This window comes from Nothoprocta perdicaria, unplaced genomic scaffold, assembly GCF_003342845.1.
Source record: "Nothoprocta perdicaria isolate Ctin4 unplaced genomic scaffold, notPer1 scaffold_199, whole genome shotgun sequence".
In the NCBI taxonomy this organism is placed as follows: Eukaryota; Metazoa; Chordata; class Aves; order Tinamiformes; family Tinamidae; genus Nothoprocta; species Nothoprocta perdicaria.
The window spans coordinates 103,911-116,540 of NW_020455193.1; the positions used below are offsets into that span (position 1 = coordinate 103,911).

Consider the following 12,630-nt stretch of genomic DNA (forward strand, 5'->3'; position numbering starts at 1 on the left):
TGCTTAAATTTGCATTTCCTAAAAGTAATATTGCTTTATTTTCTGTTTTGTTTTGTTTTGCAGTAAATGAGGGAGGTATTAAGCAGGCATCAAATTTGTGTCCAGATCCTGGAGAACCAGAAAATGGAAAACGGATAGGCTCAGATTTTAGGTAATACATAAACCCTGCCATTATATGACTTTTGTAATACTAACTTGCTGCAACCATTTGGAAAATATGTATGTTAAAAATCTGTTGCTGTTGTTAAGTTACTCTTGCATACCTGAACTTTCTAGTGCAAACTGAAATATAATGCTGTGTAAAATTGCATAGTGGAGTATAAAAAGAAGATAAAAAATCTAATTTACTTGAAAGAGAACATATATATGTGATGTTTTGGGATAAATTTAGTTGAAGGCAATTTAAAACCACTTTCTTGTGTAAATGCTGTCTTGGATCTACAAATATTGAGTGTACATCTGGAACTTAAGATTTTTGTGAAGGATATGAGGGTATATTAAAATGAAAAATCTTAAATTCATACTAGCATTATGTCATCTGTTTTAATCTGGCTTTATCATCATTTTTACAAATCAATTCAAGACAGCTTACAGAGGTTAAAAAGAAAAGGAAGTAATAAATAGGAGGAAGATTTATTATTTTTAGATTAATTAATTTGTTATACACAGTCTTGTTTTGATGGACAAGCTGCTTTTATTACATAGAATTTTGCTGAAGATATATTCTCATTATGATACAGCAGACTTCCTAACATTTGAAGATAACAAATATTAGAATGATGTTCTGTGTCAAGGGCAGATATTTTACCAAATTCTATTAATAATATTGAACAGATTTTAGGAACTCTGAAATCCTATTGCATTTTATGGCAGACTTGATGCTTCCTGATTTGGTACAAGACTAGAATGCTTAGCAGCAATATTTCCTGAAAGCACAAGTTTCTTGCTGACTTCACTGTCAACTCATATCTATTCTAAGAAGTCATCCTGGAACTAATTCAGTTCATCCAAAAGTTTGAATTTACATAGCTTAGTTTCTTCAAAGATAACAAGAGTATGTTCTGGATAATCTCTGAACAAATTCCATCTAGTACAACATCTTCTTATTAGCCTTGTCTTTTCTAAATATAGCTTTTAGAAACAACTCATAAAGGATCATCTACTGCACTGGTTTCCTTTCAGGAGACTGAGTCCTTCTACTGTTTCATGGAACTTCTTTTTTTGATAATGTAAAAAGATGTAACTCATAAAGAGCAGGACCCCATACACAGGCATACACATACATAATTTCTAGTTACTTTACTGACCCCTTGAAGAAGGGATCAATTACTCCTTTGGTTGTATTTGTCATACACATATTAGAAATAGATGCAATGTTTGTTTCTATGGAGGGTTAGATATCTAATGAATGTGAACACTGAGATTCCCACTTGTAAGAGTGGGAAGGCTGAATGTTAAAAACACTGATGTTGTTTACCTCAAGCTGAACACTGGATAAATAAAATGAAGATCATACAAGAAACAAAAGAAAAAAAAAAAAAAGAAAAAAAAAAAAAACACCAGCAAAAGTCCCTTTTGAGTTAACCTAGTTTAAATCCTTCTTATTATCATATTTCCTGTTTGTTCCCTCTTACATTTCTAAAGTAGGAACACATTTAACTCTTAAAAAAAACAGAAAATACACTGCAATAAAATTATTTTAGTAGGTTAAAAATATAAAAATGTGAAAAAAAATTCCRGATTGTCTTATTGCAGACAGTGAGAAAAAGAGTAGACGTTTCTCCTCTAAGTTGCTTTCTGTATAATGATGGAAATAATGAAGGAAAATGCTTTACTATGAGATGATTTTTTTTATTTACTTACTTATTATTGTTTTTAAAGAGGAAATTAAAAGCCCATAGCTAGATTTTCTGAGAACAAAACATATATTTGGGTATTTTGTTGCTTTGTTTTTTTCCTAAGGCAAAAAATGTTGTAGTTTTAGCAAACTTGTTCAGTTATACATGTGTACAAAATAGGGTTAATTTGATAGCATTGTCAAATCTGAGAGGTGTTTTTTTTTTTTTTCTGTAGATAAACGTAGTCAAAAGTCAAAAAGTGACTTTTCTACTGATTATGGACAAATTACGTAGTGATGAACTGTGAACATGTAGTTAATACAAGTAAATCAGTGTAAAAACAGATACTGCATGTTGCATTTCTTCTGATCTGAAATGCAAATGATTCACTATTCAAGAATATACTATCAGAAGAATGTGTTGAAATTCCTTCTCAGAATCAGAGTAGTGACTCAAACTTCAGTTTCTCACATTTAGATCAATGATGTGTTGCCCTCTTGAAAAAGGTTTAATCATTGTTTAATACTTGTTTTCCATTCAGATGAAATTGTTCTTTGGAAGCTTCAGGGTAATTTCCTGCTGGAGGCAGGAATGTCTTTCCACTGTGTCTGCTGAAGTTGTCCATATCCATAACCATTTTACATTATATTCCTTAATTATGAAGTTGGTAAAACTTTAAATACAGTATTATTATATAGAACATGTCAATAATAACATCAATTTAATTATTATCTTTTTATTTTACCATCATATATATTCATGTAATTAATCTATTAATCTATTAATCTATCAATATAGCAAGAATTACAATGATCACTGCATTCACTTTGTGTGTCCATTTAAGTGAATAAAAAGTTCCATTGGATCCAAAGCAATGCATTCAATTTAATCTTCTTTGAATATTTTCAAGGATTTCATCTAGGTAAAGATTTCATGGTCCACTACTACTACTACAAAATAAACATTAAATCTCTGAATCTGACGTATAAATCTTATGCAAGCTATAAGTAGAACATGATAGAAAATGGTGTTTGATACAAGCTTTTCTATAGCAATAAGCTAACAAAGGCTACATTAAAATGCCGAGACTGGCCAAGGACTGCAGCCGAAGAGTGGTACTTCTGGCTTCTCTAGCTAAATGTTTCAGCTATTTGTACTAGTAGCTGTCACTGTGCAGATTGTAGGAGAATCTCCTTTCTGTTCAAATTCAGATTAAGATAACTCTTATATACACCCACATGCACTCAAAACATTTAGAGTGTCATTTGCATTCAAGAGGACCTGTCCCTAATTATAATGTATTCACAACAAGATTTTGCAGCATGTAAGCAAGGCTAGATGGATAATGAAAAACAACTCACCACTGACTTTAAAAATCAAATAATGTTTTTTGGAAATGCCAGAAAAAAWTAGCATTCATTATTCATTGGTATGCATCACAAAAAATTTCCCGAGTTTTATATTTGAAGACTGCAATTGCTTGTACTTTGAGTGCTTAGGAGAAAGTTTCCACCTAGAGGCACCTAGAAACAAATATATTTCATAATTCACTTTTTTTGACAGTTTGGGAAGTATTTACAGCTTTTGGCTTGTCAAGTATCACATATACACATATTTTTGAATCTATAATACTGAATTATGCTTGTATATGTGGTATTCTGTAGTAGTAATATTATGTTTGAACAGTGTGCGTTTTTTTTTTTCCTTCCATAATTGACTCATATTTAATAATAATAATAATAATGATTTAGGAATGTCTGAAATAATGGTGGTAAAAAAATCAGAAATGTGTTAATATGCTTGCAAACATTTTTGCATGTATACAAAATCCATCATACTTTGTCCTACAAAACTATTTAGATCTGTCCTACGAGTATAAATTTGGAGATAAAGTTGAATTTAGATAGGTCAAATGTATTTTTTAAGCTGTGAATATCCTTATCACAGTGTTTTGTAGATGTGAAATGTAGTCTATRTATTTTCAAAATAAATCGAATAGGCTGAATGAATCATAGAAAAAGTAGTCAGAAAGGAGCTCAAGAGGTCAGTTACTTCAGACTCCTGCCTCAAGCAGGACTAATGCCAATAGTGGATCAGTCAACTGTGGCTTTTCTTCAGATAAGTCTTGAAAACTCTTGAGAATGGAGTTTTCACATGGAGTTTTGCCATGCCCTCCTGGGAAGAAGTTCCTCCTAYTGGATTCTCCTAAATCTGTATCTTCTAAGCCTACCCTTGTTGTATTGTCTGACACATTAAAAAAAGTTTGACTTCATCATCTTCATAATTACCCTTGAAGTAGTCAGTCTCTGCTATTAGCCTCCTCTTTGTCAGATAAATTAAACATCCTCAACCTCTCAGGCAGTTATGTATATTATCTCTGACTATCTTGCAAAGCTCCTATGAACCTCTTTTTACCAATACACTCAATATCCCAGTTCTTTTCCATGTTCAGTATCAACCCATAAATTTGTTGAGAGTTCACTTTGTTCCACCACTGTCACTGTGTATGCAGATACWGGACAGCATACGCCCACTTCGTGGACCTGATAGTGCTCCACTTGTTTCTGATCACAGAGAATGAAAACATTGAGTTCTACTCTTGGAGCACAACTGGCAGTCCTACTTTCAGTCCATCTACTGGTTCATTCTGTGCATAGAGCCTTAGCTCCCAAATGAGAGCACTCTGAGAGATGATGTCAAAAGCCTTGTTTCTAAGTCAGGTACTATTACATCTACTGCTTTTAATTGTTTGCTACTTTACTGCTTATCCATGTGAATAGTGATTTCGTCATAGAAGACAAACAGGTAGGCCAAGGATGACTTCTCTTTCATAAATGATTTCCTTAGCAAAGGCTAAGTGCTCTAGATTTCCTGGTTTTCATTTCCTGTAGAAAATGTTCTTTACATGGACTGGAATTAGTTTTCTAGATTCTCTTCCTTTAATTTCTTATGGATTAATGTAATGTTAGTCTTTTRTTGTGCTAAGCAGGAAGTTCTCCAATCACCATATTTCAAAGATACCAGTCTTGCTTAGCATCAGTTTGATTTTTCAAGACCCTTTGGTGAAACCCATCTGCATGGATTTGAATACATCTACCTACTCTTACCTGTTGTCTCTCCTCGTTGTGTCTGAAAGATAATGCAGAAAAGGCCTTTTCCATGTTGGATTCAAGACTCATTAGGCTGCTTCATCCATTTATTCATAGGCCCACATTGTACATGAACTTTCTTCTGCATCTAAGATACTCTAGAATCTCTCCTTGCTATCCTTAATGAGACTTACAGAGTCTTAGCTCTAACTGGTCATTAGCCCAGCAAGTTTAACTAATTATTCCTGGCTTAGAAACAGCAACAACAACAAAAATGGAAAGTAGAGAGGGCTATTAAATAGCTTCAGCTCTGGAACTTCCTTAGACATAAATGCCTGCAATATCGGAGAGCTAAGAAGATGAATGTGCATATGATTGTCCTATTCTAGTCTATGCTTTTCCCTGAGCATGCACTTTTGATCACTCTCACTCTTGACTTTCTGGATTAGTGTGCTACAACTTCGCTATTGTCCTAGAGAGATTTTTTTTTTTTTTTTTTTTTTTTTTGGATGGTACATATCTACATTTTATGTAACAATAAAAAAAATCCATAGCTATGTCAGGCTTCGGTCTTCTTGAGGACAAGCAAAACAGATATAGTATACACACTATTTTAAATGGTTTATTGATTAACCCATTTGGATCAAATGTAAGTCAAGGAATAAAACTGCCTTTAACTGTTTCTATAATTAATTGGTTTGTTTGCTCCTAGAGCCTGTTTGCTCACAGAATCTGTTTTGGACTAGTCACTCAGCTTTCTATGAAATAATAGGCCTCCAAAAATTAGTCTGCATTATCTGATTTTAATTTTTTTTCCATACTTTGTAGTTCTCTAAAATTCCAGTACTATTCTCTGTACCACTACTACAGTAAAATTCTCTACTATTCCAGTAGGCTCTGATCAAATATCTGATACATTCTCAAGCAATACTTCTTGCTTGAAACAAGCATAAACATAGGTGCCATAGACATAAATAGACATCAAATAGGTGCCATTAGACACTACTCAAATTATTTTAGATTTACTTGAGAACAAAACAAACAAACAAACAAACAAACAAACAAAAAAAAAAAAACCAGAAATTGTTGCTGTGTCTTTAGAGTCACAGGGCTACCAAACCAAATCCAGGTGATAGCCATGACTATGTGAGTCAGTTAGTATAAAGAATATAAATGTAAGCCTGTCTGTATGATTCTGTCTTAAAAGTAATAATTACTTCCTGAGTAATATGTCTTCCTGAAATTACTTTCTTATGTAATCCCCATGTCCTCTTTGAAACTTTATCACTTTACACACTAAGAATGATGACACCTGAGTTTGAATGTACAAGAGCTTCTAACCTTTCATGCTTGGGTATCAATCTTTCTTTAAAAAAAAGTTTGTATTTAAACTGAGTTATTTCACATTCTYGATAAATGATATTGGAAAAAAAATTATCAGCAACAGAAACAAATAACAACAAAAACCTCTCCCAGACAGATTTGAAAGAATGTATAGGTGGTTAATTCCAGAAAAGCATTCATACATGTGGATCTTGCCTAGGCTTCTAAGTTTCTGGGGAATGTATTTCCTTGACGATCTCTGGCTAGTCATTGCTCTGTCTGATGTCTGTCATTCTCACACTGCCAATCCYCAAGGATTATACAAGGAGCCTAGATTTCTTGCAGGATTATTTCATCATAATATTTATTTCTTTGACCTTTCAGACAGAATTTGTTTGTTTTTGATATCTTTATCTTTTAAAGCTGATCTGCCATAGGAAACAGTTTTGACTTTTACATTTTTTTAGCTCCAGCTGGTGTCTTATCATTGGCTCATCTAACTGCCTTTATTAGATCTCACTGCATTTGGCGCATATATGCAAGTTTCACAAATTTTGCAATCTAGCACATTTACAAGTCCTATATATATTTTACAGTCAGATTTGGTAGGAACTTTTTTGGAATAGTTTTTAAAACTGCTATCATCATCCTATCTCAGAAAATCCTCCTTTTATCTTTAGGATTGTATATCATCATTCATGTCTTATTACTGCGTTTCTATATTAGGCTCCCCAAACTTCATCTCCTATGTATTTTGAGATGCTATTCCTTTTTCAAACATAGAAATACAATTCCAAACAGTAGTAAGAAAGCTATTCTAGCTCACTTAAATTTAATTCTTCTTCTTTATAGTATCAATATTCTTTAATAGATTTAATCTTCTTATTTCCATAATGSATATATTTGAACAGATTAGCTAGCAAAAGTTGAACTTTGGAATGTACTTTCAGTCTTTCTAACTGTTTTGTTTGTCATTTGAACTGGAACAGAAAGTACTATTATAGCCCTGTGTAAAAGAATAAGAAAATGGGCTCATTCTTTACAAACCAAACCGTACAGATACAAATGTGTTTTAGTATGTTTTGCCAGTGAGACTTTAATACTCTGTGCTATCAAACTCAGATTTGAAAATAACAGCCAAATCAACAGACCAATATCCTCAAAGCTCTCTCAACTTCTTTCACATCTCTGTAGCTATCACTTCTTCAAAGAAATAATAAAACTTTTTAAAAATAAATAATTCATTTATTTACATGAAGTTCTATACCAATATGGAATCTTTGCTTACAGAGATTGACAAAACATCCTTCTTCACTTCTTCAGAAATAGATGGCAGAGGCTGTAAAATGTGGTAGCTGTCTCTGGCATCACAGAATCATGGAATCATTAAGGTTGGAAGGGACCTCTAGAGATCATCTAGCCCAACCCCTCTGCTCAAGCAACGACACCTAGAGCACAGCGTACAGGGTGGCATCCAAGTGAGTTTTGAAAACCTCCAGAGGAGACTCCACAACCTCCCTGGACAGCCTATCCCAGGGTTCTGTCATCCTCACAGCAAAGAATTTCCTCCTCACATGGAGATGGAAYTGCCTGTGTTTCAACTTATACCCATTACCCCTTTGTTCTATCACTGGCCACACTGAGAAGAGTTTAGCCCCTTTCTCCCTACATTCACCCTTCAGGTATTTATACATATTAATCCGATCTCCTCTCAACCTTCTCTTCTCCAGGCTAAACAGGCCCAACTCACTTAGTCTTTCCTCATAAGATAAATGCCCCAGTCCCTTAATCATCATGGCATGGACTTGAGGATAGTCAGATATTTCTATGTTTTATAGGGTCACACAGGAAAACTACTGTAACATGGGCTAGAGCAGATAATATGTGTGGGAGCAACTCCATCCAGAATCCCCAGAGAACTACATGTACAGGGTGCCAGCGTCTTCCCGCTACATGGAAAGTGGCACTGGAGAAAGTAGAAATTACACACGCACACACACACACACACACAAAAATTACTTTTCAGTTTATTTGACTCTTCTTAGGGTTTCCAGAATATCTTCTCCTTGACTGCTTTTCTCCTTGGAGAAAAGACCATTATTTTTTCAAATACCATTCATTTTTGATGTAAGCATGAGATAATATACTAAAATMTACAGCTGTATAATTCTACTTTATCAGTTGCCCATGATAAAYTGGATAAAAATTGGTACTATTCTTTAGTTCAAATACATGGTAARTGTAACACTTCATAAAGCAAAAAAGTGTCCTCTCAATGATATGATAGTCATAGTTTTTAAAAACTTTCTTTGCAACTTTGATGTACAAGCTAATGAGAAGCGAAGCGAAGCAAAGAGAACAGAAGAGAAAGACTATAATCAGCTATAATCAAGACATAGAACAATAATGATTCTTAACTATGAGGAAAAAGATATTTTAGTAATTATAACAACAAAAACAAGAACAACAACAAAAAACCTCTCTCCTCCAAAATATCAATGAACCAACAAAAGCAAGCATTTCTGGGCTTTTTTTCCTGTTTGCTCCACATGGAACAGTAGAAAACCTTTTGAAGCCAGCCTTGTCACTTCATAAATATTCACACTCAAATACCTAGAGAGGTGTTTTCAGAATTCTTTTATTTTCCTCTATCACTTAAGAAACACATTTCTGTTAAAGAAGCAGATGTTCATATTCACTTTGAAACTTTCATTGGCTAATAATTATTACCCTCAAAATCCTGCTATTGATAAGAGGAAATCCATCAAAAAATGGAGCCCAGAATTTACTAATTAAAATATTAATGTTTAATTTACTAATTAGAATCAGCTAATGATAGTCCTGTTACAGTAATACTAACATTCCTAGTCCAAATTAGTACAGAAAAAGTTTCATTAATAATCCTCCAAAAATATTTTACAAGAAACATTGTGAATATCTATCCCTTTTTTTCTGATGTTGTCCTCCCCATTCTAATACCCCTCTGGGTCATATGATCAAGACAGTCAATCTTCCTCAAGAAGAAATAAGAGTCCTCAAGAAGAAATAAGGTGAAAAACTTCTACAGCAGGTTGTTTGTATCCTGAGCACTTCACTGGGAGCAATATAATGCTCATATCAGGGATTTCTTCTTCAATCTTGTAGTTCATTTGTGACTCTCATATTTTTTTCATATCACACATCTCTTTCTCATTGGTTTGGTGTGTCAGAACTTTATCATACATGATAGTCTGTGGTAAGACTAAGACTGGTCAGAAAATAGTCAGTTTACTACTAAACCATGGTTGAAAGAAGCTAAAGCAGCTCTGGGCAAAGCAAGCCCAAATAGATGCTGAGACCCTGCACAGCAAGCTCAATACATAGCCTGTGACCTTTTACTACTAGAAATAAAAATAAATAAATAAATAAATAAAAAGCATTTACTGAGATGCAAATTCATATTTCTCCAAACTGTGATACCTAAAGGGATGAGAAAAGTAATGGATTTTTTTTTCCGTTTCATTGTTTGATTTTAGCTTGGGAGCAACAGTACAGTTTTCTTGTGATGAAGATTACGTGCTACAAGGTTCTAAAAGTATCACCTGCCAGAGGATAGCTGAAGTCTTTGCTGCATGGAGTGATCATAGACCTGTATGTAAAGGTAAAGAAGAATTCTTTACTTTAAATGATACATTTGTTTCATATTTATCTATTGTTTGATAGCTAATGTTATTAGTTTTTTTTTTAAATACATGATGTTTTAACCTTTATATCCTCACATTCATAAGGAATGACACTACTATAAACTGCTTTCTTTAATATGATCTTTTTCTATATTTTAGTATGCTATAATTGGGACTTTAAATGAAAACTTTTTGAAAATCTATCTCGTGGTCAATATTAAGACTCCCCATTTGATTACCATTTGATAAAGGACAAATTTTGAAAGAGTAGTGGTTCAGTTCAAAATCAGTAGCATCTCCATTACATATTCGTTAAGAAAATAAGAAAGATTTATATGTAGGATTGATGAGGATATTGAAGAGTACACTTTTTTCACAGAGAATACTTGGTTGTGGGATATAAGTTGGATGTTTACTGGATAAATTGAGGTTATAGATGCTTACAGATACTTAGTCTTCCAAAGAGAACTTTCTCAGCAGTGAAAAAGTATGATATCCAGCTGATGTAAGGTATTAACTCATAAAAACTGGAAAATTACAGGGCTAATGAAAAATGAGGACAGTCTAATTGGAAAAATATTGTAGATMCTGTAGATATTGTAGGTACTACTGAGATGGCCATACAATAAGATGCAGAAATCCCAACTAAGYCTTAAACTGTGTTGATAAAGATAAGTGATCACAGAATAACRGAATGTTCAAGGTTGGAAGGGACCTCTAGTCCAACCTTCCTGCTCAAGCAGGGACACCCAGAGCATGTGACACAGGGTGGCATCCAGGCAGGTTTTGAAGACCTCCAGAGAAGGAGACYCCAAAACCTCCCTGGGCAGCTTGTTCCACTGCTCTGTCACCCTCATAGTAAAGAAGTTCCTCCTCACATGGAGATGGAATTTCCTGTGTTTCAACTTATGCCTATTGCCCCTTGTCCTGTCACTGAGAAGAGCTTGRCCTCTTCCTCCCTACATTCTCCCTTCACATACTTATACGTTAATCATATCCCCTCTCAGCCTTCTCTTCTCCAAGCTAAACAGGCCCATCTCACTTCCCTTAATCATCTTTGTCTCTCTCCACTGGACCCTCTCTAGGAGCTCCATTTCCCTCTTATACTGGGGAGCCCAGAACTGCACACAGTATTCCAGGTACAGGCAGGATCACCTCCCTTGACCAGCTGGCAACACTCCTCCTGATGCAAGCCAGGATCCCATTGGCCTTCTTGGCCACGAGGGCACACTGCTGACTCAYGGTTAGCTTGGTGTCAACCACGACTCCCAGGTCCCTCTCYGTGGAGCTGCTCTCCAGCAGGTCGACCCCTAATCTGTACTGRTGCCTGGGGTTATTCCTCCCCAGGTGCAGGACCCTGCACTTGTCCTTATTGAACCTCATGAGGTTCCTCTCTGCCCAACTCTCCAGCCTGTCCAGATCCCTCTGGATGACAGCACAGCCCTCCAGAGTGTCGGCCACTCCACCCAGCTTGGTGTCATCTGCAAACTTACTCAGAGTGCACTCCGTGCCCTCATCCAGGTCATTGATGAACAAATTGAACAGCACCGGGCCCAGTACAGACCCCTGGGGGACACCACTGGCCACAGGCCTCCAACTGGACTCGGCCCCATTTATCACCACCCTCTGAGCTCTGCCATCCAGCCAGCCCTCGATCCACCTCACTGTGCTCATCCAGACCACTCTCCCGGAGCTTCCGTATGAGGACAGTATGGGAGACGGTGTTGAAAGCCTTGCTGAAATCAAGGTAGACAACATCCACGGCTCTCCCCTCGTCCAGCTGGCCAGTCATCCCATCATAGAAGGCTATGAGGTTTGTCAGACATGACTTCCCGTTGGTGAATCCATGCTGACTGCTCCTCAACACCTTCTCTCCTTCATATGCCTGGAGATTCTGTCTAGGATGAGCCGCTCCATCACCTTTCCAGGGACAGAGATGAGACTGACCAGCCTGTAATTGCCSGGCTCCTCCGACTTGCCCTTTTTGAAGACTGGAGTGACGTTGGCTCTCTTCCAGTCCTCRGGCACCTCCCCTGCTCTCCARGACCTCTCGAAGATGCTGGAGAGCGGCTGAGCAATAACCTCGGCCAATTCCCTCAGCACTCTTGGGTGCATCCCTTCTGGGCCCATAGATTTTTGGGTGGCCAGTTTGCCTAAGTGATCCTTAACCCAATCCTTCTCAAGAGGAAGGTCTTCCTCTTGCCCATTTATCTCTCTTTCACCTGAGCCCTGCAGTTCATGGGAAGTAACCTTAGCAGTAAAGATAGAGGCAAAGAAGGCATTTAGTAACTCTGCCTTCTTGGCATCCTCCGTCACCAAGTGATGGATTACCAAGTCACTTACTAAGTAGTGAGCCAAGAAGACTCCCACATTTAGAGATCACAAAGAAATAGGACTTATGGTCCTTTGAATCACAATTCACACAAATCACAATTCACAAAATTAAATTTGCAATTTAATGGTGAAACAATAGATTTTGCCATTCTTTAAATAAATACAGAATGAATTATCCTTATGAGGACAGAGGGCAACTTTAGTAAATTGTGAATTCTTCAGTGACTGCAAATTCAAAATCAGCGTTTTACAGAGTGCGGCTAGGTCAGATCATTTAAATGTTTATAATAACAGCATGAAGATGTATAAACACAAAATGTCAGTATGTGATCATAGAATCATAGAATGCCGAAGGTTGGAAGGGACCTCAGAGGTCATCGAGTC

At 36.0% G+C, this 12,630-nt stretch overlaps 1 long non-coding RNA gene across 1 annotated transcript; it reads left to right on the top strand.

The window, feature by feature from the left end:
* Positions 1–69: 69 nt before the first annotated feature.
* On the top strand, positions 70–9,806 carry LOC112945745. Its single transcript, XR_003249075.1, has 2 exons — positions 70–151; positions 9,766–9,806. It is a non-coding gene; the product is annotated as an uncharacterized LOC112945745 (long non-coding RNA).
* The last annotated feature ends 2,824 nt before the right edge of the window (positions 9,807–12,630 follow it).